This window comes from Rhinoderma darwinii, chromosome 3 (assembly GCF_050947455.1).
Source record: "Rhinoderma darwinii isolate aRhiDar2 chromosome 3, aRhiDar2.hap1, whole genome shotgun sequence".
NCBI lineage: Eukaryota > Metazoa > Chordata > Amphibia > Anura > Rhinodermatidae > Rhinoderma > Rhinoderma darwinii.
This window is the reverse complement of record NC_134689.1, coordinates 362,845,865-362,865,468: the sequence shown is the minus strand read 5'-3', so window position 1 is coordinate 362,865,468 and position 19,604 is coordinate 362,845,865. Positions and strand designations below refer to the sequence as shown.

The following is a 19,604-nucleotide window of genomic DNA, read 5'->3' as shown; positions in this document are numbered from 1 at the left end:
CTAATGCAGATGAAGGAAATCTTAATGGAGTGACAAAACCCTTTAAAAACTGAATACCTCTTAATATGTATTGGGACAAGTATCCAGTGAAGAACCTAGTCGAGCACTTTTAATCTTGAACTAAAACATGCTAATGGCTTTACTTTAAACCCTTGGTGACATCTCACATACAATTATGTTGCTGCTGCCAAGGGATTAGCGCATCGTCACATAACAGTATGTAACAGTGATGGAGCCGGCTCAGAAGCTGGGACAAGTACCCAGTGAAGAAGCCAGAAGAGCACTTATAATCTGGAACCATAACATGCCAATGGCTTTACTTTGAGACAGAGGAAAGGCAAACAATACAGATGGGCGTTAAAGCCACAATCCCTGGCTTAGGAGGCCAGTGCCTTATCCATTAGGCAACTGGGACTTGACTTTTTCTATAAGTGGTTGTTTTTCCAAAGCAATCAAACATTCACTTGTGACTGAGTGATCGAGAATGGTTTGTGTTCTACCGTTTGCTTTCTAGATCTGACAAAATCGTAACCACGTGCTTGCTTTTTGTAGACAAGGGAAAGAGGGTCCCTTGTCTTTTCATTATGATCACACACTTACAGGACTCTGCTAATAAAGATGAAGGAAAGCTTATTGGAGGGCCAAAACCTTTAAAAATACCTCTTAATATATATTGGGACAAGTATCCAGTAAAGAAGCAAGTTGAGCACTTTTAATCTGGAACTAAAACATGCCAATGGCTTTTATTTAAGAAAGAGAAAAGGCAAACACCACAGATGGGACTCACCCTTAAAAACGGTATACCTCTTCCATGTATCCCCTTCAATTATGTTTATAGATCATGGGCCATGAGTAAGTTTGCTATTCCACTGGAGGTCTAAATAAAGCACAAGAAGGCAAGAAAGGAGTGCTCCAGGTGAGGCTCGAACTCACAACCTCGGCATTGCTCAACAGTTACTGCTTTATAAGTACTGTGCGCTGACCGATTGCGCCACTGGAGCTCTTACTGATGTCTGCACGCGTGTCCGTTTTCCACCGTGTGCTGACCGATTGCACCGCGGGATGAAGTGATTCCTCAAGCGTGTCTGTTTTCCATCAATTTTCAAAAACACGACAGCGTTTAAGATAGCGGTCAGTCAAGATACTGTGAGTAATAAGTCATTTACTTCTCTCTTATTAATATATAAAGAAGCATCAGTCCAGTGGATGAAGCCAGTTGAGCACTTTTAATCAGGAACTAAAACAGCAACAGCTTAACTTTAAGAAAGAAGAAAGGTAAACACCCCAGATGGGACTTGAACCCACAATCCCTGGCTTAGGAGGCCAGTGCCTTATCCATTAGGCCACTGGGGCTGTAAACTTGCTCTGCGCCGTGGTTTTTTCTTTCCAAAGCAAGCAAACATTCACATGTGATGAGTGAGCGAGAAAGGTTTGTGTTGTACCGTTTGCTTTCCAAATCGGATAAAATCTTAACCGCATGCTTGTTTTTTTAAGAAAAGACTAGGTTCCCTTGTATTGTCGTTCTAATTGCACACTAACAGGACATTTCTAATGCAGATGAAGGAAATCCTAATAGAGTGACAAAACCCTTTAAAAACTGAATACCTCTTAATATGTATTGGGACAAGTATCCAGTGAAGAACCTAGTCGAGCACTTTTAATCTTGAACTAAAACATGCTAATGGCTTTACTTTAAACCCTTGGTGACATCTCACATACAATTATGTTGCTGCTGCCAAGGGATTAGCGCATCGTCACATAACAGTACGTAACAGTGATGGAGCCGGCCCAGAAGCTGGGACAAGTACCCAGTGAAGAAACCAGAAGAGCACTTATAATCTGGAACCATAACATGCCAATGGCTTTACTTTGAGACAGAGGAAAGGCAAACAATACAGATGGGCGTTAAAGCCACAATCCCTGGCTTAGGAGGCCAGTGCCTTATCCATTAGGCAACTGGAACTTTACTTTTTCTATAAGTGGTTGTTTTTCCAAAGCAATCAAACATTCACTTGTGACTGAGTGATCGAGAATGGTTTGTGTTCTACCGTTTGCTTTCTAGATCTGACAAAATCTTAACCACGTGCTTGCTTTTTGTAGACAAGGGAAAGAGGGTCCCTTGTCTTTTCATTATGATCACACACTTACAGGACTCTGCTAATAAAGATGAAGGAAAGCTTATTGGAGGGCCAAAACCTTTAAAAATACCTCTTAATATATATTGGGACAAGTATCCAGTAAAGAAGCAAGTTGAGCACTTTTAATCTGGAACTAAAACATGCCAATGGCTTTTATTTAAGAAAGAGAAAAGGCAAACACCACAGATGGGACTCACCCTTAAAAACGGTATACCTCTTCCATGTATCCCCTTCAATTATGTTTATAGATCATGGGCCATGAGTAAGTTTGCTATTCCACTGGAGGTCTAAATAAAGCACAAGAAGGCAAGAAAGGAGTGCTCCAGGTGAGGCTCGAACTCACAACCTCGGCATTGCTCAACAGTTACTGCTTTATAAGTACCGTGAACTGACCGATTGCGCCACTGGAGCTCTTACTGATGTCTGCACGCGTGTCAGTTTTCCACCGTGTGCTGACCGATTGCACCGCGGGATGAAGTGATTCCTCAAGCGTGTCTGTTTTCCATCAATTTTCAAAAACACGACAGCGTTTAAGATAGCGGTCAGTCAAGATACTGTGAGTAATAAGTCATTTACTTCTCTCTGATTAATATATAAAGAAGCATCAGTCCAGTGGATGAAGCCAGTTGAGCACTTTTAATCAGGAACTAAAACAGCAACAGCTTAACTTTAAGAAAGATGAAAGGTAAACACCCCAGATGGGACTTGAACCCACAATCCCTGGCCTAGAAGGCCAGTGCCTTATCCATTATGCCACTGGGGCTGTAAACTTGCTCTGCGCCGTGGTTTTTTCTTTCCAAAGCAAGCAAACATTCACATGTGATGAGTGAGCGAGAAAGGTTTGTGTTGTACCGTTTGCTTTCCAAATCGGATAAAATCTTAACCGCATGCTTGATTTTTTAAGAAAAGACTAGGTTCCCTTGTATTGTCGTTCTAATTGCACACTAACAGGACATTTCTAATGCAGATGAAGGAAATCTTAATGGAGTGACAAAACCCTTTAAAAACTGAATACCTCTTAATATGTATTGGGACAAGTATCCAGTGAAGAACCTAGTCGAGCACTTTTAATCTTGAACTAAAACATGCTAATGGCTTTACTTTAAACCCTTGGTGACATCTCACATACAATTATGTTGCTGCTGCCAAGGGATTAGCGCATCGTCACATAACAGTACGTAACAGTGATGGAGCCGGCCCAGAAGCTGGGACAAGTACCCAGTGAAGAAGCCAGAAGAGCACTTATAATCTGGAACCATAACATGCCAATGGCTTTACTTTGAGACAGAGGAAAGGCAAACAATACAGATGGGCGTTAAAGCCACAATCCCTGGCTTAGGAGGCCAGTGCCTTATCCATTAGGCAACTGGGACTTTACTTTTTCTATAAGTGGTTGTTTTTCCAAAGCAATCAAACATTCACTTGTGACTGAGTGATCGAGAATGGTTTGTGTTCTACCGTTTGCTTTCTAGATCTGACAAAATCTTAACCACGTGCTTGCTTTTTGTAGACAAGGGAAAGAGGGTCCCTTGTCTTTTCATTATGATCACACACTTACAGGACTCTGCTAATAAAGATGAAGGAAAGCTTATTGGAGGGCCAAAACCTTTAAAAATACCTCTTAATATATATTGGGACAAGTATCCAGTAAAGAAGCAAGTTGAGCACTTTTAATCTGGAACTAAAACATGCCAATGGCTTTTATTTAAGAAATAGAAAAGGCAAACACCACAGATGGGACTCACCCTTAAAAACGGTATACCTCTTCCATGTATCCCCTTCAATTATGTTTATAGATCATGGGCCATGAGTACGTTTGCTATTCCACTGGAGGTCTAAATAAAGCACAAGAAGGCAAGAAAGGAGTGCTCCAGGTGAGGCTCGAACTCACAACCTCGGCATTGCTCAACAGTTACTGCTTTATAACTACCGTGCGCTGACCGATTGCGCCACTGAAGCTCTTACTGATGTCTGCACGCGTGTCCGTTTTCCACCGTGTGCTGACCGATTGCACCGCGGGATGAAGTGATTCCTCAAGCGTGTCTGTTTTCCATCAATTTTCAAAAACACGACAGCGTTTAAGATAGCGGTCAGTCAAGATACTGTGAGTAATAAGTCATTTACTTCTCTCTTATTAATATATAAAGAAGCATCAGTCCAGTGGATGAAGCCAGTTGAGCACTTTTAATCAGGAACTAAAACAGCAACAGCTTAACTTTAAGAAAGAAGAAAGGTAAACACCCCAGATGGGACTTGAACCCACAATCCCTGGCTTAGGAGGCCAGTGCCTTATCCATTAGGCCACTGGGGCTGTAAACTTGCTCTGCGCCGTGGTTTTTTCTTTCCAAAGCAAGCAAACATTCACATGTGATGAGTGAGCGAGAAAGGTTTGTGTTGTACCGTTTGCTTTCCAAATCGGATAAAATCTTAACCGCATGCTTGTTTTTTTAAGAAAAGACTAGGTTCCCTTGTATTGTCGTTCTAATTGCACACTAACAGGACATTTCTAATGCAGATGATGGAAATCTTAATGGAGTGACAAAACCCTTTAAAAACTGAATACCTCTTAATATGTATTGGGACAAGTATCCAGTGAAGAACCTAGTCGAGCACTTTTAATCTTGAACTAAAACATGCTAATGGCTTTACTTTAAACCCTTGGTGACATCTCACATACAATTATGTTGCTGCTGCCAAGGGATTAGCGCATCGTCACATAACAGTACGTAACAGTGATGGAGCCGGCTCAGAAGCTGAGACAAGTACCCAGTGAAGAAGCCAGAAGAGCACTTATAATCTGGAACCATAACATGCCAATGGCTTTACTTTGAGACAGAGGAAAGGCAAACAATACAGATGGGCGTTAAAGCCACAATCCCTGGCTTAGGAGGCCAGTGCCTTATCCATTAGGCAACTGGGACTTGACTTTTTCTATAAGTGGTTGTTTTTCCAAAGCAATCAAACATTCACTTGTGACTGAGTGATCGAGAATGGTTTGTGTTCTACCGTTTGCTTTCTAGATCTGACAAAATCTTAACCACGTGCTTGCTTTTTGTAGACAAGGGAAAGAGGGTCCCTTGTCTTTTCATTATGATCACACACTTACAGGACTCTGCTAATAAAGATGAAGGAAAGCTTATTGGAGGGCCAAAACCTTTAAAAATACCTCTTAATATATATTGGGACAAGTATCCAGTAAAGAAGCAAGTTGAGCACTTTTAATCTGGAACTAAAACATGCCAATGGCTTTTATTTAAGAAAGAGAAAAGGCAAACACCACAGATGGGACTCACCCTTAAAAACGGTATACCTCTTCCATGTATCCCCTTCAATTATGTTTATAGATCATGGGCCATGAGTAAGTTTGCTATTCCACTGGAGGTCTAAATAAAGCACAAGAAGGCAAGAAAGGAGTGCTCCAGGTGAGGCTCGAACTCACAACCTCGGCATTGCTCAACAGTTACTGCTTTATAAGTACCGTGCGCTGACCGATTGCGCCACTGGAGCTCTTACTGATGTCTGCACGCGTGTCCGTTTTCCACCGTGTGCTGACCGATTGCACCGCGGGATGAAGTGATTCCTCAAGCGTGTCTGTTTTCCATCAATTTTCAAAAACACGACAGCGTTTAAGATAGCGGTCAGTCAAGATACTGTGAGTAATAAGTCATTTACTTCTCTCTTATTAATATATAAAGAAGCATCAGTCCAGTGGATGAAGCCAGTTGAGCACTTTTAATCAGGAACTAAAACAGCAACAGCTTAACTTTAAGAAAGAAGAAAGGTAAACACCCCAGATGGGACTTGAACCCACAATCCCTGGCTTAGGAGGCCAGTGCCTTATCCATTAGGCCACTGGGGCTGTAAACTTGCTCTGCGCCGTGGTTTTTTCTTTCCAAAGCAAGCAAACATTCACATGTGATGAGTGAGCGAGAAAGGTTTGTGTTGTACCGTTTGCTTTCCAAATCGGATAAAATCTTAACCGCATGCTTGTTTTTTTAAGAAAAGACTAGGTTCCCTTGTATTGTCGTTCTAATTGCACACTAACAGGACATTTCTAATGCAGATGATGGAAATCTTAATGGAGTGACAAAACCCTTTAAAAACTGAATACCTCTTAATATGTATTGGGACAAGTATCCAGTGAAGAACCTAGTCGAGCACTTTTAATCTTGAACTAAAACATGCTAATGGCTTTACTTTAAACCCTTGGTGACATCTCACATACAATTATGTTGCTGCTGCCAAGGGATTAGCGCATCGTCACATAACAGTACGTAACAGTGATGGAGCCGGCTCAGAAGCTGAGACAAGTACCCAGTGAAGAAGCCAGAAGAGCACTTATAATCTGGAACCATAACATGCCAATGGCTTTACTTTGAGACAGAGGAAAGGCAAACAATACAGATGGGCGTTAAAGCCACAATCCCTGGCTTAGGAGGCCAGTGCCTTATCCATTAGGCAACTGGGACTTGACTTTTTCTATAAGTGGTTGTTTTTCCAAAGCAATCAAACATTCACTTGTGACTGAGTGATCGAGAATGGTTTGTGTTCTACCGTTTGCTTTCTAGATCTGACAAAATCTTAACCACGTGCTTGCTTTTTGTAGACAAGGGAAAGAGGGTCCCTTGTCTTTTCATTATGATCACACACTTACAGGACTCTGCTAATAAAGATGAAGGAAAGCTTATTGGAGGGCCAAAACCTTTAAAAATACCTCTTAATATATATTGGGACAAGTATCCAGTAAAGAAGCAAGTTGAGCACTTTTAATCTGGAACTAAAACATGCCAATGGCTTTTATTTAAGAAATAGAAAAGGCAAACACCACAGATGGGACTCACCCTTAAAAACGGTATACCTCTTCCATGTATCCCCTTCAATTATGTTTATAGATCATGGGCCATGAGTAAGTTTGCTATTCCACTGGAGGTCTAAATAAAGCACAAGAAGGCAAGAAAGGAGTGCTCCAGGTGAGGCTCGAACTCACAACCTCGGCATTGCTCAACAGTTACTGCTTTATAAGTACCGTACGCTGACCGATTGCGCCACTGGAGCTCTTACTGATGTCTGCACGCGTGTCCGTTTTCCACCGTGTGCTGACCGATTGCACCGCGGGATGAAGTGATTCCTCAAGCGTGTCTGTTTTCCATCAATTTTCAAAAACACGACAGCGTTTAAGATAGCGGTCAGTCAAGATACTGTGAGTAATAAGTCATTTACTTCTCTCTGATTAATATATAAAGAAGCATCAGTCCAGTGGATGAAGCCAGTTGAGCACTTTTAATCAGGAACTAAAACAGCAACAGCTTAACTTTAATTAAAGATGAAAGGTAAACACCCCAGATGGGACTTGAACCCACAATCCCTGGCCTAGGAGGCCAGTGCCTTATCCATTAGGCCACTGGGGCTGTAAACTTTCTCTGCGCCGTGGTTTTTTCTTTCCAAAGCAAGCAAACATTCACATGTGATGAGTGAGCGAGAAAGGTTTGTGTTGTACCGTTTGCTTTCCAAATCGGATAAAATCTTAACCGCATGCTTGATTTTTTAAGAAAAGACTAGGTTCCCTTGTATTGTCGTTCTAATTGCACACTAACAGGACATTTCTAATGCAGATGAAGGAAATCTTAATGGAGTGACAAAACCCTTTAAAAACTGAATACCTCTTAATATGTATTGGGACAAGTATCCAGTGAAGAACCTAGTCGAGCACTTTTAATCTTGAACTAAAACATGCTAATGGCTTTACTTTAAACCCTTGGTGACATCTCACATACAATTATGTTGCTGCTGCCAAGGGATTAGCGCATCGTCACATAACAGCACGTAACAGTGATGGAGCCGGCTCAGAAGCTGGGACAAGTACCCAGTGAAGAAGCCAGAAGAGCACTTATAATCTGGAACCATAACATGCCAATGGCTTTACTTTGAGACAGAGGAAAGGCAAACAATACAGATGGGCGTTAAAGCCACAATCCCTGGCTTAGGAGGCCAGTGCCTTATCCATTAGGCAACTGGGACTTGACTTTTTCTATAAGTGGTTGTTTTTCCAAAGCAATCAAACATTCACTTGTGACTGAGTGATCGAGAATGGTTTGTGTTCTACCGTTTGCTTTCTAGATCTGACAAAATCGTAACCACGTGCTTGCTTTTTGTAGACAAGGGAAAGAGGGTCCCTTGTCTTTTCATTATGATCACACACTTACAGGACTCTGCTAATAAAGATGAAGGAAAGCTTATTAGAGGGCCAAAACCTTTAAAAATACCTCTTAATATATATTGGGACAAGTATCCAGTAAAGAAGCAAGTTGAGCACTTTTAATCTGGAACTAAAACATGCCAATGGCTTTTATTTAAGAAAGAGAAAAGGCAAACACCACAGATGGGACTCACCCTTAAAAACGGTATACCTCTTCCATGTATCCCCTTCAATTATGTTTATAGATCATGGGCCATGAGTAAGTTTGCTATTCCACTGGAGGTCTAAATAAAGCACAAGAAGGCAAGAAAGGAGTGCTCCAGGTGAGGCTCGAACTCACAACCTCGGCATTGCTCAACAGTTACTGCTTTATAAGTACCGTGCGCTGACCGATTGCGCCACTGGAGCTCTTACTGATGTCTGCACGCGTGTCCGTTTTCCACCGTGTGCTGACCGATTGCACCGCGGGATGAAGTGATTCCTCAAGCGTGTCTGTTTTCCATCAATTTTCAAAAACACGACAGCGTTTAAGATAGCGGTCAGTCAAGATACTGTGAGTAATAAGTCATTTACTTCTCTCTTATTAATATATAAAGAAGCATCAGTCCAGTGGATGAAGCCAGTTGAGCACTTTTAATCAGGAACTAAAACAGCAACAGCTTAACTTTAAGAAAGAAGAAAGGTAAACACCCCAGATGGGACTTGAACCCACAATCCCTGGCTTAGGAGGCCAGTGCCTTATCCATTAGGCCACTGGGGCTGTAAACTTGCTCTGCGCCGTGGTTTTTTCTTTCCAAAGCAAGCAAACATTCACATGTGATGAGTGAGCGAGAAAGGTTTGTGTTGTACCGTTTGCTTTCCAAATCGGATAAAATCTTAACCGCATGCTTGTTTTTTTAAGAAAAGACTAGGTTCCCTTGTATTGTCGTTCTAATTGCACACTAACAGGACATTTCTAATGCAGATGAAGGAAATCTTAATGGAGTGACAAAACCCTTTAAAAACTGAATACCTCTTAATATGTATTGGGACAAGTATCCAGTGAAGAACCTAGTCGAGCACTTTTAATCTTGAACTAAAACATGCTAATGGCTTTACTTTAAACCCTTGGTGACATCTCACATACAATTATGTTGCTGCTGCCAAGGGATTAGCGCATCGTCACATAACAGTACGTAACAGTGATGGAGCCGGCTCAGAAGCTGAGACAAGTACCCAGTGAAGAAGCCAGAAGAGCACTTATAATCTGGAACCATAACATGCCAATGGCTTTACTTTGAGACAGAGGAAAGGCAAACAATACAGATGGGCGTTAAAGCCACAATCCCTGGCTTAGGAGGCCAGTGCCTTATCCATTAGGCAACTGGGACTTGACTTTTTCTATAAGTGGTTGTTTTTCCAAAGCAATCAAACATTCACTTGTGACTGAGTGATCGAGAATGGTTTGTGTTCTACCGTTTGCTTTCTAGATCTGACAAAATCTTAACCACGTGCTTGCTTTTTGTAGACAAGGGAAAGAGGGTCCCTTGTCTTTTCATTATGATCACACACTTACAGGACTCTGCTAATAAAGATGAAGGAAAGCTTATTGGAGGGCCAAAACCTTTAAAAATACCTCTTAATATATATTGGGACAAGTATCCAGTAAAGAAGCAAGTTGAGCACTTTTAATCTGGAACTAAAACATGCCAATGGCTTTTATTTAAGAAATAGAAAAGGCAAACACCACAGATGGGACTCACCCTTAAAAACGGTATACCTCTTCCATGTATCCCCTTCAATTATGTTTATAGATCATGGGCCATGAGTAAGTTTGCTATTCCACTGGAGGTCTAAATAAAGCACAAGAAGGCAAGAAAGGAGTGCTCCAGGTGAGGCTCGAACTCACAACCTCGGCATTGCTCAACAGTTACTGCTTTATAAGTACCGTACGCTGACCGATTGCGCCACTGGAGCTCTTACTGATGTCTGCACGCGTGTCCGTTTTCCACCGTGTGCTGACCGATTGCACCGCGGGATGAAGTGATTCCTCAAGCGTGTCTGTTTTCCATCAATTTTCAAAAACACGACAGCGTTTAAGATAGCGGTCAGTCAAGATACTGTGAGTAATAAGTCATTTACTTCTCTCTGATTAATATATAAAGAAGCATCAGTCCAGTGGATGAAGCCAGTTGAGCACTTTTAATCAGGAACTAAAACAGCAACAGCTTAACTTTAATTAAAGATGAAAGGTAAACACCCCAGATGGGACTTGAACCCACAATCCCTGGCCTAGGAGGCCAGTGCCTTATCCATTAGGCCACTGGGGCTGTAAACTTTCTCTGCGCCGTGGTTTTTTCTTTCCAAAGCAAGCAAACATTCACATGTGATGAGTGAGCGAGAAAGGTTTGTGTTGTACCGTTTGCTTTCCAAATCGGATAAAATCTTAACCGCATGCTTGATTTTTTAAGAAAAGACTAGGTTCCCTTGTATTGTCGTTCTAATTGCACACTAACAGGACATTTCTAATGCAGATGAAGGAAATCTTAATGGAGTGACAAAACCCTTTAAAAACTGAATACCTCTTAATATGTATTGGGACAAGTATCCAGTGAAGAACCTAGTCGAGCACTTTTAATCTTGAACTAAAACATGCTAATGGCTTTACTTTAAACCCTTGGTGACATCTCACATACAATTATGTTGCTGCTGCCAAGGGATTAGCGCATCGTCACATAACAGCACGTAACAGTGATGGAGCCGGCTCAGAAGCTGGGACAAGTACCCAGTGAAGAAGCCAGAAGAGCACTTATAATCTGGAACCATAACATGCCAATGGCTTTACTTTGAGACAGAGGAAAGGCAAACAATACAGATGGGCGTTAAAGCCACAATCCCTGGCTTAGGAGGCCAGTGCCTTATCCATTAGGCAACTGGGACTTGACTTTTTCTATAAGTGGTTGTTTTTCCAAAGCAATCAAACATTCACTTGTGACTGAGTGATCGAGAATGGTTTGTGTTCTACCGTTTGCTTTCTAGATCTGACAAAATCGTAACCACGTGCTTGCTTTTTGTAGACAAGGGAAAGAGGGTCCCTTGTCTTTTCATTATGATCACACACTTACAGGACTCTGCTAATAAAGATGAAGGAAAGCTTATTAGAGGGCCAAAACCTTTAAAAATACCTCTTAATATATATTGGGACAAGTATCCAGTAAAGAAGCAAGTTGAGCACTTTTAATCTGGAACTAAAACATGCCAATGGCTTTTATTTAAGAAAGAGAAAAGGCAAACACCACAGATGGGACTCACCCTTAAAAACGGTATACCTCTTCCATGTATCCCCTTCAATTATGTTTATAGATCATGGGCCATGAGTAAGTTTGCTATTCCACTGGAGGTCTAAATAAAGCACAAGAAGGCAAGAAAGGAGTGCTCCAGGTGAGGCTCGAACTCACAACCTCGGCATTGCTCAACAGTTACTGCTTTATAAGTACCGTGCGCTGACCGATTGCGCCACTGGAGCTCTTACTGATGTCTGCACGCGTGTCCGTTTTCCACCGTGTGCTGACCGATTGCACCGCGGGATGAAGTGATTCCTCAAGCGTGTCTGTTTTCCATCAATTTTCAAAAACACGACAGCGTTTAAGATAGCGGTCAGTCAAGATACTGTGAGTAATAAGTCATTTACTTCTCTCTTATTAATATATAAAGAAGCATCAGTCCAGTGGATGAAGCCAGTTGAGCACTTTTAATCAGGAACTAAAACAGCAACAGCTTAACTTTAAGAAAGAAGAAAGGTAAACACCCCAGATGGGACTTGAACCCACAATCCCTGGCTTAGGAGGCCAGTGCCTTATCCATTAGGCCACTGGGGCTGTAAACTTGCTCTGCGCCGTGGTTTTTTCTTTCCAAAGCAAGCAAACATTCACATGTGATGAGTGAGCGAGAAAGGTTTGTGTTGTACCGTTTGCTTTCCAAATCGGATAAAATCTTAACCGCATGCTTGTTTTTTTAAGAAAAGACTAGGTTCCCTTGTATTGTCGTTCTAATTGCACACTAACAGGACATTTCTAATGCAGATGAAGGAAATCTTAATGGAGTGACAAAACCCTTTAAAAACTGAATACCTCTTAATATGTATTGGGACAAGTATCCAGTGAAGAACCTAGTCGAGCACTTTTAATCTTGAACTAAAACATGCTAATGGCTTTACTTTAAACCCTTGGTGACATCTCACATACAATTATGTTGCTGCTGCCAAGGGATTAGCGCATCGTCACATAACAGTATGTAACAGTGATGGAGCCGGCTCAGAAGCTGGGACAAGTACCCAGTGAAGAAGCCAGAAGAGCACTTATAATCTGGAACCATAACATGCCAATGGCTTTACTTTGAGACAGAGGAAAGGCAAACAATACAGATGGGCGTTAAAGCCACAATCCCTGGCTTAGGAGGCCAGTGCCTTATCCATTAGGCAACTGGGACTTGACTTTTTCTATAAGTGGTTGTTTTTCCAAAGCAATCAAACATTCACTTGTGACTGAGTGATCGAGAATGGTTTGTGTTCTACCGTTTGCTTTCTAGATCTGACAAAATCGTAACCACGTGCTTGCTTTTTGTAGACAAGGGAAAGAGGGTCCCTTGTCTTTTCATTATGATCACACACTTACAGGACTCTGCTAATAAAGATGAAGGAAAGCTTATTGGAGGGCCAAAACCTTTAAAAATACCTCTTAATATATATTGGGACAAGTATCCAGTAAAGAAGCAAGTTGAGCACTTTTAATCTGGAACTAAAACATGCCAATGGCTTTTATTTAAGAAAGAGAAAAGGCAAACACCACAGATGGGACTCACCCTTAAAAACGGTATACCTCTTCCATGTATCCCCTTCAATTATGTTTATAGATCATGGGCCATGAGTAAGTTTGCTATTCCACTGGAGGTCTAAATAAAGCACAAGAAGGCAAGAAAGGAGTGCTCCAGGTGAGGCTCGAACTCACAACCTCGGCATTGCTCAACAGTTACTGCTTTATAAGTACTGTGCGCTGACCGATTGCGCCACTGGAGCTCTTACTGATGTCTGCACGCGTGTCCGTTTTCCACCGTGTGCTGACCGATTGCACCGCGGGATGAAGTGATTCCTCAAGCGTGTCTGTTTTCCATCAATTTTCAAAAACACGACAGCGTTTAAGATAGCGGTCAGTCAAGATACTGTGAGTAATAAGTCATTTACTTCTCTCTTATTAATATATAAAGAAGCATCAGTCCAGTGGATGAAGCCAGTTGAGCACTTTTAATCAGGAACTAAAACAGCAACAGCTTAACTTTAAGAAAGAAGAAAGGTAAACACCCCAGATGGGACTTGAACCCACAATCCCTGGCTTAGGAGGCCAGTGCCTTATCCATTAGGCCACTGGGGCTGTAAACTTGCTCTGCGCCGTGGTTTTTTCTTTCCAAAGCAAGCAAACATTCACATGTGATGAGTGAGCGAGAAAGGTTTGTGTTGTACCGTTTGCTTTCCAAATCGGATAAAATCTTAACCGCATGCTTGTTTTTTTAAGAAAAGACTAGGTTCCCTTGTATTGTCGTTCTAATTGCACACTAACAGGACATTTCTAATGCAGATGAAGGAAATCCTAATAGAGTGACAAAACCCTTTAAAAACTGAATACCTCTTAATATGTATTGGGACAAGTATCCAGTGAAGAACCTAGTCGAGCACTTTTAATCTTGAACTAAAACATGCTAATGGCTTTACTTTAAACCCTTGGTGACATCTCACATACAATTATGTTGCTGCTGCCAAGGGATTAGCGCATCGTCACATAACAGTACGTAACAGTGATGGAGCCGGCCCAGAAGCTGGGACAAGTACCCAGTGAAGAAACCAGAAGAGCACTTATAATCTGGAACCATAACATGCCAATGGCTTTACTTTGAGACAGAGGAAAGGCAAACAATACAGATGGGCGTTAAAGCCACAATCCCTGGCTTAGGAGGCCAGTGCCTTATCCATTAGGCAACTGGAACTTTACTTTTTCTATAAGTGGTTGTTTTTCCAAAGCAATCAAACATTCACTTGTGACTGAGTGATCGAGAATGGTTTGTGTTCTACCGTTTGCTTTCTAGATCTGACAAAATCTTAACCACGTGCTTGCTTTTTGTAGACAAGGGAAAGAGGGTCCCTTGTCTTTTCATTATGATCACACACTTACAGGACTCTGCTAATAAAGATGAAGGAAAGCTTATTGGAGGGCCAAAACCTTTAAAAATACCTCTTAATATATATTGGGACAAGTATCCAGTAAAGAAGCAAGTTGAGCACTTTTAATCTGGAACTAAAACATGCCAATGGCTTTTATTTAAGAAAGAGAAAAGGCAAACACCACAGATGGGACTCACCCTTAAAAACGGTATACCTCTTCCATGTATCCCCTTCAATTATGTTTATAGATCATGGGCCATGAGTAAGTTTGCTATTCCACTGGAGGTCTAAATAAAGCACAAGAAGGCAAGAAAGGAGTGCTCCAGGTGAGGCTCGAACTCACAACCTCGGCATTGCTCAACAGTTACTGCTTTATAAGTACCGTGAACTGACCGATTGCGCCACTGGAGCTCTTACTGATGTCTGCACGCGTGTCAGTTTTCCACCGTGTGCTGACCGATTGCACCGCGGGATGAAGTGATTCCTCAAGCGTGTCTGTTTTCCATCAATTTTCAAAAACACGACAGCGTTTAAGATAGCGGTCAGTCAAGATACTGTGAGTAATAAGTCATTTACTTCTCTCTGATTAATATATAAAGAAGCATCAGTCCAGTGGATGAAGCCAGTTGAGCACTTTTAATCAGGAACTAAAACAGCAACAGCTTAACTTTAAGAAAGATGAAAGGTAAACACCCCAGATGGGACTTGAACCCACAATCCCTGGCCTAGAAGGCCAGTGCCTTATCCATTATGCCACTGGGGCTGTAAACTTGCTCTGCGCCGTGGTTTTTTCTTTCCAAAGCAAGCAAACATTCACATGTGATGAGTGAGCGAGAAAGGTTTGTGTTGTACCGTTTGCTTTCCAAATCGGATAAAATCTTAACCGCATGCTTGATTTTTTAAGAAAAGACTAGGTTCCCTTGTATTGTCGTTCTAATTGCACACTAACAGGACATTTCTAATGCAGATGAAGGAAATCTTAATGGAGTGACAAAACCCTTTAAAAACTGAATACCTCTTAATATGTATTGGGACAAGTATCCAGTGAAGAACCTAGTCGAGCACTTTTAATCTTGAACTAAAACATGCTAATGGCTTTACTTTAAACCCTTGGTGACATCTCACATACAATTATGTTGCTGCTGCCAAGGGATTAGCGCATCGTCACATAACAGTACGTAACAGTGATGGAGCCGGCTCAGAAGCTGGGACAAGTACCCAGTGAAGAAGCCAGAAGAGCACTTATAATCTGGAACCATAACATGCCAATGGCTTTACTTTGAGACAGAGGAAAGGCAAACAATACAGATGGGCGTTAAAGTCACAATCCCTGGCTTAGGAGGCCAGTGCCTTATGCATTAGGCAACTGGGACTTGACTTTTTCTATAAGTGGTTGTTTTTCCAAAGCAATCAAACATTCACTTGTGACTGAGTGATCGAGAATGGTTTGTGTTCTACCGTTTGCTTTCTAGATCTGACAAAATCTTAACCACGTGCTTGCTTTTTGTAGACAAAGGAAAGAGGGTCCCTTGTCTTTTCATTATGATCACACACTTACAGGACTCTGCTAATAAAGATGAAGGAAAGCTTATTGGAGGGCCAAAACCTTTAAAAATACCTCTTAATATATATTGGGACAAGTATCCAGTAAAGAAGCAAGTTGAGCACTTTTAATCTGGAACTAAAACATGCCAATGGCTTTTATTTAAGAAAGAGAAAAGGCAAACACCACAGATGGGACTCACCCTTAAAAACGGTATACCTCTTCCATGTATCCCCTTCAATTATGTTTATAGATCATGGGCCATGAGTAAGTTTGCTATTCCACTGGAGGTCTAAATAAAGCACAAGAAGGCAAGAAAGGAGTGCTCCAGGTGAGGCTCGAACTCACAACCTCGGCATTGCTCAACAGTTACTGCTTTATAAGTACCGTGCGCTGACCGATTGCGCCACTGGAGCTCTTACTGATGTCTGCACGCGTGTCCGTTTTCCACCGTGTGCTGACCGATTGCACCGCGGGATGAAGTGATTCCTCAAGCGTGTCTGTTTTCCATCAATTTTCAAAAACACGACAGCGTTTAAGATAGCGGTCAGTCAAGATACTGTGAGTAATAAGTCATTTACTTCTCTCTTATTAATATATAAAGAAGCATCAGTCCAGTGGATGAAGCCAGTTGAGCACTTTTAATCAGGAACTAAAACAGCAACAGCTTAACTTTAAGAAAGAAGAAAGGTAAACACCCCAGATGGGACTTGAACCCACAATCCCTGGCTTAGGAGGCCAGTGCCTTATCCATTAGGCCACTGGGGCTGTAAACTTGCTCTGCGCCGTGGTTTTTTATTTCCAAAGCAAGCAAACATTCACATGTGATGAGTGAGCGAGAAAGGTTTGTGTTGTACCGTTTGCTTTCCAAATCGGATAAAATCTTAACCGCATGCTTGTTTTTTTAAGAAAAGACTAGGTTCCCTTGTATTGTCGTTCTAATTGCACACTAACAGGACATTTCTAATGCAGATGAAGGAAATCCTAATGGAGTGACAAAACCCTTTAAAAACTGAATACCTCTTAATATGTATTGGGACAAGTATCCAGTGAAGAACCTAGTCGAGCACTTTTAATCTTGAACTAAAACATGCTAATGGCTTTACTTTAAACCCTTGGTGACATCTCACATACAATTATGTTGCTGCTGCCAAGGGATTAGCGCATCGTCACATAACAGTACGTAACAGTGATGGAGCCGGCCCAGAAGCTGGGACAAGTACCCAGTGAAGAAACCAGAAGAGCACTTATAATCTGGAACCATAACATGCCAATGGCTTTACTTTGAGACAGAGGAAAGGCAAACAATACAGATGGGCGTTAAAGCCACAATCCCTGGCTTAGGAGGCCAGTGCCTTATCCATTAGGCAACTGGAACTTTACTTTTTCTATAAGTGGTTGTTTTTCCAAAGCAATCAAACATTCACTTGTGACTGAGTGATCGAGAATGGTTTGTGTTCTACCGTTTGCTTTCTAGATCTGACAAAATCTTAACCACGTGCTTGCTTTTTGTAGACAAGGGAAAGAGGGTCCCTTGTCTTTTCATTATGATCACACACTTACAGGACTCTGCTAATAAAGATGAAGGAAAGCTTATTGGAGGGCCAAAACCTTTAAAAATACCTCTTAATATATATTGGGACAAGTATCCAGTAAAGAAGCAAGTTGAGCACTTTTAATCTGGAACTAAAACATGCCAATGGCTTTTATTTAAGAAAGAGAAAAGGCAAACACCACAGATGGGACTCACCCTTAAAAACGGTATACCTCTTCCATGTATCCCCTTCAATTATGTTTATAGATCATGGGCCATGAGTAAGTTTGCTATTCCACTGGAGGTCTAAATAAAGCACAAGAAGGCAAGAAAGGAGTGCTCCAGGTGAGGCTCGAACTCACAACCTCGGCATTGCTCAACAGTTACTGCTTTATAAGTACCGTGAACTGACCGATTGCGCCACTGGAGCTCTTACTGATGTCTGCACGCGTGTCAGTTTTCCACCGTGTGCTGACCGATTGCACCGCGGGATGAAGTGATTCCTCAAGCGTGTCTGTTTTCCATCAATTTTCAAAAACACGACAGCGTTTAAGATAGCGGTCAGTCAAGATACTGTGAGTAATAAGTCATTTACTTCTCTCTTATTAATATATAAAGAAGCATCAGTCCAGTGGATGAAGCCAGTTGAGCACTTTTAATCAGGAACTAAAACAGCAACAGCTTAACTTTAAGAAAGATGAAAGGTAAACACCCCAGATGGGACTTGAACCCACAATCCCTGGCCTAGGAGGCCAGTGCCTTATCCATTAGGCCACTTGGGCTGTAAACTTGCTCTGCGCCGTGGTTTTTTCTTTCCAAAGCAAGCAAACATTCACATGTGATGAGTGAGCGAGAAAGGTTTGTGTTGTACCGTTTGCTTTCCAAATCGGATAAAATCTTAACCGCATGCTTGATTTTTTAAGAAAAGACTAGGTTCCCTTGTATTGTCGTTCTAATTGCACACTAACAGGACATTTCTAATGCAGATGAAGGAAATCTTAATGGAGTGACAAAACCCTTTAAAAACTGAATACCTCTTAATATGTATTGGGACAAGTATCCAGTGAAGAACCTAGTCGAGCACTTTTAATCTTGAACTAAAACATGCTAATGGCTTTACTTTAAACCCTTGGTGACATCTCACATACAATTATGTTGCTGCTGCCAAGGGATTAGCGCATCGTCACATAACAGTACGTAACAGTGATGGAGCCGGCTCAGAAGCTGGGACAAGTACCCAGTGAAGAAGCCAGAAGAGCACTTATAATCTGGAACCATAACATGCCAATGGCTTTACTTTGAGACAGAGGAAAGGCAAACAATACAGATGGGCGTTAAAGCCACAATCCCTGGCTTAGGAGGCCAGTGCCTTATCCATTAGGCAACTGGGACTTGACTTTTTCTATAAGTGGTTGTTTTTCCAAAGCAATCAAACATTCACTTGTGACTGAGTGATCGAGAATGGTTTGTGTTCTACCGTTTGCTTTCTAGATCTGACAAAATCGTAACCACGTGCTTGCTTTTTGTAGACAAGGGAAAGAGGTTCCCTTGTCTTTTCATTATGATCACACACTTACAGGACTCTGCTAATAAAGATGAAGGAAAGCTTATTAGAGGGCCAAAACCTTTAAAAATACCTCTTAATATATATTGGGACAAGTATCCAGTAAAGAAGCAAGTTGAGCACTTTTAATCTGGAACTAAAACATGCCAATGGCTTTCATTTAAGAAAGAGAAAAGGCAAACACCACAGATGGGACTCACCCTTAAAAACGGTATACCTCTTCCATGTATCCCCTTCAATTATGTTTATAGATCATGGGCCATGAGTAAGTTTGCTATTCCACTGGAGGTCTAAATAAAGCACAAGAAGGCAAGAAAGGAGTGCTCCAGGTGAGGCTCGAACTCAAAACCTCGGCATTGCTCAACAGTTACTGCTTTATAAGTACCGTGCGCTGACCGATTGCGCCACTGGAGCTCTTACTGATGTCTGCACGCATGTC

General features: G+C 41.6%; 22 non-coding genes across 22 annotated transcripts; all 22 read right to left on the bottom strand.

Annotated features, from left to right (window-relative positions):
- Window positions 1–908: 908 nt before the first annotated feature.
- Window positions 909–1,001, bottom strand: TRNAI-UAU (transfer RNA isoleucine (anticodon UAU)). The gene is given in 2 exon segments: window positions 909–944; window positions 964–1,001. It is a non-coding gene; the product is annotated as a tRNA-Ile (tRNA).
- Window positions 1,002–1,280: 279 nt separating this feature from the next.
- TRNAR-CCU (transfer RNA arginine (anticodon CCU)) lies at window positions 1,281–1,353 on the bottom strand. The gene has a single exon. It is a non-coding gene; the product is annotated as a tRNA-Arg (tRNA).
- A 1,103-nt stretch (window positions 1,354–2,456) lies between these two features.
- TRNAI-UAU (transfer RNA isoleucine (anticodon UAU)) lies at window positions 2,457–2,549 on the bottom strand. The gene is given in 2 exon segments: window positions 2,457–2,492; window positions 2,512–2,549. It is a non-coding gene; the product is annotated as a tRNA-Ile (tRNA).
- Window positions 2,550–4,004: 1,455 nt separating this feature from the next.
- On the bottom strand, window positions 4,005–4,097 carry TRNAI-UAU (transfer RNA isoleucine (anticodon UAU)). Its single transcript is given in 2 exon segments — window positions 4,005–4,040; window positions 4,060–4,097. It is a non-coding gene; the product is annotated as a tRNA-Ile (tRNA).
- Window positions 4,098–4,376: 279 nt separating this feature from the next.
- On the bottom strand, window positions 4,377–4,449 carry TRNAR-CCU (transfer RNA arginine (anticodon CCU)). The gene has a single exon. It is a non-coding gene; the product is annotated as a tRNA-Arg (tRNA).
- A 1,103-nt stretch (window positions 4,450–5,552) lies between these two features.
- On the bottom strand, window positions 5,553–5,645 carry TRNAI-UAU (transfer RNA isoleucine (anticodon UAU)). Its single transcript is given in 2 exon segments — window positions 5,553–5,588; window positions 5,608–5,645. It is a non-coding gene; the product is annotated as a tRNA-Ile (tRNA).
- Window positions 5,646–5,924: 279 nt separating this feature from the next.
- On the bottom strand, window positions 5,925–5,997 carry TRNAR-CCU (transfer RNA arginine (anticodon CCU)). The gene has a single exon. It is a non-coding gene; the product is annotated as a tRNA-Arg (tRNA).
- A 1,103-nt stretch (window positions 5,998–7,100) lies between these two features.
- On the bottom strand, window positions 7,101–7,193 carry TRNAI-UAU (transfer RNA isoleucine (anticodon UAU)). Its single transcript is given in 2 exon segments — window positions 7,101–7,136; window positions 7,156–7,193. It is a non-coding gene; the product is annotated as a tRNA-Ile (tRNA).
- A 280-nt stretch (window positions 7,194–7,473) lies between these two features.
- TRNAR-CCU (transfer RNA arginine (anticodon CCU)) lies at window positions 7,474–7,546 on the bottom strand. Its single transcript has one exon. It is a non-coding gene; the product is annotated as a tRNA-Arg (tRNA).
- Window positions 7,547–8,649: 1,103 nt separating this feature from the next.
- Window positions 8,650–8,742, bottom strand: TRNAI-UAU (transfer RNA isoleucine (anticodon UAU)). Its single transcript is given in 2 exon segments — window positions 8,650–8,685; window positions 8,705–8,742. It is a non-coding gene; the product is annotated as a tRNA-Ile (tRNA).
- Window positions 8,743–9,021: 279 nt separating this feature from the next.
- Window positions 9,022–9,094, bottom strand: TRNAR-CCU (transfer RNA arginine (anticodon CCU)). The gene has a single exon. It is a non-coding gene; the product is annotated as a tRNA-Arg (tRNA).
- A 1,103-nt stretch (window positions 9,095–10,197) lies between these two features.
- On the bottom strand, window positions 10,198–10,290 carry TRNAI-UAU (transfer RNA isoleucine (anticodon UAU)). Its single transcript is given in 2 exon segments — window positions 10,198–10,233; window positions 10,253–10,290. It is a non-coding gene; the product is annotated as a tRNA-Ile (tRNA).
- A 280-nt stretch (window positions 10,291–10,570) lies between these two features.
- On the bottom strand, window positions 10,571–10,643 carry TRNAR-CCU (transfer RNA arginine (anticodon CCU)). Its single transcript has one exon. It is a non-coding gene; the product is annotated as a tRNA-Arg (tRNA).
- Window positions 10,644–11,746: 1,103 nt separating this feature from the next.
- TRNAI-UAU (transfer RNA isoleucine (anticodon UAU)) lies at window positions 11,747–11,839 on the bottom strand. The gene is given in 2 exon segments: window positions 11,747–11,782; window positions 11,802–11,839. It is a non-coding gene; the product is annotated as a tRNA-Ile (tRNA).
- Window positions 11,840–12,118: 279 nt separating this feature from the next.
- On the bottom strand, window positions 12,119–12,191 carry TRNAR-CCU (transfer RNA arginine (anticodon CCU)). The gene has a single exon. It is a non-coding gene; the product is annotated as a tRNA-Arg (tRNA).
- A 1,103-nt stretch (window positions 12,192–13,294) lies between these two features.
- On the bottom strand, window positions 13,295–13,387 carry TRNAI-UAU (transfer RNA isoleucine (anticodon UAU)). The gene is given in 2 exon segments: window positions 13,295–13,330; window positions 13,350–13,387. It is a non-coding gene; the product is annotated as a tRNA-Ile (tRNA).
- Window positions 13,388–13,666: 279 nt separating this feature from the next.
- TRNAR-CCU (transfer RNA arginine (anticodon CCU)) lies at window positions 13,667–13,739 on the bottom strand. Its single transcript has one exon. It is a non-coding gene; the product is annotated as a tRNA-Arg (tRNA).
- Window positions 13,740–14,842: 1,103 nt separating this feature from the next.
- On the bottom strand, window positions 14,843–14,935 carry TRNAI-UAU (transfer RNA isoleucine (anticodon UAU)). Its single transcript is given in 2 exon segments — window positions 14,843–14,878; window positions 14,898–14,935. It is a non-coding gene; the product is annotated as a tRNA-Ile (tRNA).
- A 1,455-nt stretch (window positions 14,936–16,390) lies between these two features.
- On the bottom strand, window positions 16,391–16,483 carry TRNAI-UAU (transfer RNA isoleucine (anticodon UAU)). Its single transcript is given in 2 exon segments — window positions 16,391–16,426; window positions 16,446–16,483. It is a non-coding gene; the product is annotated as a tRNA-Ile (tRNA).
- A 279-nt stretch (window positions 16,484–16,762) lies between these two features.
- Window positions 16,763–16,835, bottom strand: TRNAR-CCU (transfer RNA arginine (anticodon CCU)). The gene has a single exon. It is a non-coding gene; the product is annotated as a tRNA-Arg (tRNA).
- A 1,103-nt stretch (window positions 16,836–17,938) lies between these two features.
- On the bottom strand, window positions 17,939–18,031 carry TRNAI-UAU (transfer RNA isoleucine (anticodon UAU)). Its single transcript is given in 2 exon segments — window positions 17,939–17,974; window positions 17,994–18,031. It is a non-coding gene; the product is annotated as a tRNA-Ile (tRNA).
- Window positions 18,032–19,486: 1,455 nt separating this feature from the next.
- Window positions 19,487–19,579, bottom strand: TRNAI-UAU (transfer RNA isoleucine (anticodon UAU)). The gene is given in 2 exon segments: window positions 19,487–19,522; window positions 19,542–19,579. It is a non-coding gene; the product is annotated as a tRNA-Ile (tRNA).
- Between the last annotated feature and the right edge of the window lie 25 nt (window positions 19,580–19,604).